We start from the raw sequence: 4,672 nt of genomic DNA on the forward strand, positions 1-4,672 counted from the left end.
GAAAGTGAGGGGGCAGGGGGAGAATGGGGGGATGAGGGGGGTGAATAGGAGGAGGGGGCAGGGGGGAGGTGGGGGGCACTTTGAAGACTCCCCCATAGGGTTGAATGTGTGTGTCGTCCCCCCCCCAGGATGGTCATGGCATCCCATAGAGCTGAATGTGTTGCACCCCCCCTTGGGTTGAGCCGCTCATCCCAATGCTCCGCACTGACCACATCTCCCCCCCCCTCATTTTATGCCTCCCCCCATTTTATATCCCCCCCCCATTCTATGCCCCCCCCATTCTATGTCCCCCCCCAGGGTTACATCGAGTCCATGAAGCTGATCCTGGGGGGCTCCTTGAGCCGCGTGGGGGCGCTCAGTGAGTGCCCCTTCCAGGGGGATGAGTCCATCCACAGCACAGGTAACGGGGGGGATGGGGGGACAGGGGGGGGGTCCTTAATGGGGACGGGTCACTCAGCTGCGTCCCACCCCCAACAGTCACCAACGTGCTGGCGTCCGTCCTGGGTGAGTCCCATCCCCATCACATCCCATCCCCGACCCCATGTCCCCATGTCCCCATCCCATCCCCGACCCCATGTCCCCATGACCCCATTCCATCCCCATCTCACCCCATCACATCCTCATCCATCCCTGTCCCCATCCCTGTCCCCATCCATCCCATTCCATCCCATCCCATCCCTGTTCCCATGTCTCCATCCCATCCCCATCTCACCCCATCCCATCCCCATCCATCCCTGTCCCCATCCCTGTCCCTGTGTCCCCATCCCATCCTTGTCCCCATTCCTGTCCTAATCCCATCCCATCCCCGTCCCCATGTCCCCATCCATCTCTGACTCCATCCCATCCCCAACCTTATCCCCATCCCCGTCCCCATGTCCCCATGACCCCATCCCATCCCCATCCCATCCCCATCTCACCCCATCCCAATCCCCACCCCTTTTCCCATCCATCCCATCCCATCCCCATCCCTGTCCCCATGTCCCCATGTCCCCATCCCATCCTTGTCCCCATTCCTGTCCCAATCCCATCCCGTCCCTGTCCCCATGTCCCTGTGTCCCCATCCCCATCTCACCCCATCCCATTCCTGTCCCCATGTCTCCATCCCCATCCCAGTCCCCATCCCTGTCCCCATCCATCTCTGACCCCATCCCAACCCCAACCCCATCCCCACTCCTGTCCCCATGTCTCCATCCCCATCCCAGTCCTCATCCCATCCATCTCACTCCATCCCATCCCTGTCCCCATGTTCCCATCCCATCCCTGTCCCCATCTCACCCCATCCCATCCCCAACCCCATCCCCATCCCTGTCCCCATCCCCATCCTGGTCCTCATCCCTGACCCCATCCCTCCCCATCCCTGTCCCTATGTCCCCATCTCCATCCCCAACCCCCCATCCCTGTCCCATTTCCATCCTTTTCCCCATCCCTGTCCCCATTGTCTGTTCCATCCTTGTCTCCATCCCTATTCCCATCCCCATCCCTCATCCTGGTCCCTGTCCCCGTCTCCCATCCCTATCCCGTCCCCCACAGCTCCCCCCATCCCTGTCCCCTGCCCCCCTGCCCACCCCCTTCCCTTTCCCTGTCCCCATTTACCCTCCGCCTACGTGCGCCACCCCCATCCCCTGACACCCATCCCCCCATCCTCGGTCCCCATCCTGCCCCCCATCCTGTGTCCCATATCCCCGATTTGTCCATCCCCTGCCCCCCCATCCCCCCATCCCTGCCCCCCATCCTTGTCCCCATAATCCTGTGTGTCCATCCCCTGCCCCCATCCCGCCCATCCCTGCCCCCCATCCTTGTCCCATATCCCTGTTGTCCATCCCCTGCCCCCCATCCCCCCACCCCTGCCCCCTATCCTTGTCCCATCCCTGACCCCATCCCTGTCCCCTTCCCCCATTCCCAGTGTCCCTCCCATCCCTGTCCCATTGTCTGTCACATCTTTCCCATCCCTATTCCCATCCCCATCCGTTTTCCTTGGTCCCTTGCCCCCATCCCTGCCCCAATCTTTATCCCTGCTTGCCCATATCCCTGCCTGTCCATCCCCTGCCCCCATCCTTGTCCCATACCCTGTTGTCCATAACCCTGCCCCATCCCTCCCCCTATGCCTTGTCCATCCTGATCTCCCATCCCTGTTCCCCATATCCCTGCTGTCCCCCATCCCTGTCCCCCATCCCTGGCCCCCATATTCCTGCCTGTCATCCCCTGCCCCCATCCTTGTCCCTGTCCCTCCTGCCCCATATCCCTGCGTGTCCATCCCCTGCCCCCCATCTCTTGTCCCCATCCGCTGTTCCCACCCCATCCCTGTCCCCCATTGTCTGGTCCCATCCTTGTCCCCATCCCTATTCCCATCCCCATCCCTTTTCCTGGTCCCTGCCCCCCATCCCTGCCCCCTGCCCCCCAATCTTATCCCTGTCCCCATATCCCTGCTGTCCATCCCCTGCCCCCATCCCTGCCCCCCACCTATCCTGTCACCATCCCCGACTCCCATCCCTGCCCCATATTCCCTGCTTGTTCCACCCCATCCCTGTCCCCACCCTGTCCCATATCCTGCTGTCCATCCCATCCCCTGCCCCCCTCCTGTCCCGCATATCCCTGCTGTCCACCCTGTCCCCCAGTTTCCTTGTCCTGTCCCCCATCCCTGTCCGCCATATCCCTGCTGTCCCTACCCCTGCCCCCATCCCTGTCCCCATAATCCCTGCTGTCCATCCCCTGCCACCACTCCTGCCCCCATAAATGCCCTTCTGTCCATCCCCTGACCCCCATTCCCTTGTCCCCACCCCGACCCATCCCTGCCCCCCCCATAGGGGAGCACACGAAGGCTTTGGTGACGCAGCTGACCCTGTCAACGCTCCTGACGGACCTGAGGGAGGAACATCAGGGACCAGTGGGGGGGGGGTTTAATAGGGGGGGGTTATGGGGTGGGGGGGCCAGACCCTAAAGCTCCAATCCACCCCCCCACCGGCCACAATGTTCCACGCCCCAGCAGGTGAAGAGAAGATGTCCCTGATCCGCAACACCATCTGGAGTGCCCAGGGTGCTGGCGGTGAGTGATGGGGGGTCAGTTATGGGGTGGGCCTCAGTTATGGGGTGGGCTCAGTTTGTGGGGTGAGCTTAGTTATGGGGTGGGCTTAGTTGTGGGTGGTTCAAGTTGTGGGGTTGAGTGCTGGGGGGCTCAGTATGGGGTGGGCTCAGGTTATGGGGTGCGGTGGCTGGGGGATCAGTTGTGGGCTCAGCTTTGGGGTGTGCTCAGTTGTTGGGGTGGGGCTCCATCATGGGGTGCAGTGCTGTGGGATGGGGCTCCAAGTTGTGGGGCTCAAGCTGTGGGGCGGGCTTAGCTATGGGGTGGGTCAGTTGTGGGGCTCAGTTATGGGGTGCAGTGCTGTGCGTGGGCTCAGCCGTGGGTCGCAGTGCTATGGGGCGAGCTCAGCTATGGGGTGGGGCTTAGCTGTGGGTCACAGCGCTATGGGCTGAGCTATGGGTCCCAGCGCTATGGGGTGAGCTCAGCTGTGGTCACAGCACTATGGGTCAACACTATGGTCCAGCGCTATGGGCTGAGTTGTGGGTCACAGCTGTGGGTGCAGCGCTATGGGTCAGCACTATGGGTTCCGGTGCTATGGGGCTGAGCTGTGGGTCTCAGCGCTATGGGGTGAGCTCAGTTGTGGGTCACAGCCGTGGGTCCAACGCCTATGGTCTCAGTTGTGGAGTTCCGCATTAGCTTATGGGGCTTGATCCTATGGGGTGAGCTCAGTTATGGGTCCCATTGCTCTGGTCTCAGTTATGTGTCCCATGCTATGGGGGATTGAATCTTATGGGGTGAAGCTCAGTTAGGGTCCCATTGCTGTGGGTCAGCAAACTATGTGTCCCATTGCTCGTGTGTTGAGTGCTGTGAATGTTCAGTTTGGGTTCCGCATTGCTATGGGCCTCAGTTGTGGTGTCCCATCGTATGGGTCTCAGTTGTGTGGTCCCATCGCTTATGGGTCTCAGTTGTGGGTACCCATCGCTATGGGTCTCAAGTTTGTGGGCCACTCTCGGCTGTGGTCTCAGTTGTTGGGTCCCATCGCTATGGGTCTCAGTTGTGGGTCCCATCGCTATGGGTCTCAGTTGTGGGTCCCATCGCTATGGGTCTCAGTTGTGGGTCCCATCGCTATGGGTCCTCAGTTGTGGTCCATTGAACTGTGGGGCTGAGCTCGTGGTGTCTCAGCAACTATGGGGTGAGCTCAGTTGTGCGGTCTCAGCTTGTGTGGTCCCATTGCTATGGGTCTCAGTTGTGGGTCCCATTGCCTACTGGGGTCTCAGTTGTGGGTCCCATTGCTCTGGGTCTCAGTTGTGGGTCCCATCGCTATGGGTCTCAGTTATGGGTCCCATCGCTATGGGTCTCAGTTGTGGGTCCCATCTGCTCTGAGGTCTCAGTTGTGTGGTCCGCACGTATGCGGGTCTCAGTTGTGGGTCCATTGCTATGGGGCTGATCTATGGGGTGGCTCAGGTTAGGGTCCCCATCGCATGATGAGTCTCAGTTGTGAGGTCCGCCATCGCTATGGGTCTCAGTTGTGGTCCCATTTGCTCATGGGGTTCTTCGTTGTGTGGTCCCATTGCTATGGGGCTGATCTATGGGGTGGGCTCAGTTATGGGTCCCATCGCTATGGGTCTCAGTTGTGGGTCCCATCGCTATGGG

General features: G+C 60.7%; 1 long non-coding RNA gene across 1 annotated transcript; it reads left to right on the plus strand.

Annotated features, from left to right (window-relative positions):
- Positions 1–276: 276 nt before the first annotated feature.
- On the plus strand, positions 277–2,886 carry LOC107307778. The gene is made up of 3 exons (XR_001552508.2): positions 277–400; positions 478–504; positions 2,805–2,886. It is a non-coding gene; the product is annotated as an uncharacterized LOC107307778 (long non-coding RNA).
- The last annotated feature ends 1,786 nt before the right edge of the window (positions 2,887–4,672 follow it).

Source organism: Coturnix japonica, unplaced genomic scaffold (assembly GCF_001577835.2).
Source record: "Coturnix japonica isolate 7356 unplaced genomic scaffold, Coturnix japonica 2.1 chrUnrandom901, whole genome shotgun sequence".
Lineage (NCBI taxonomy): Eukaryota > Metazoa > Chordata > Aves > Galliformes > Phasianidae > Coturnix > Coturnix japonica.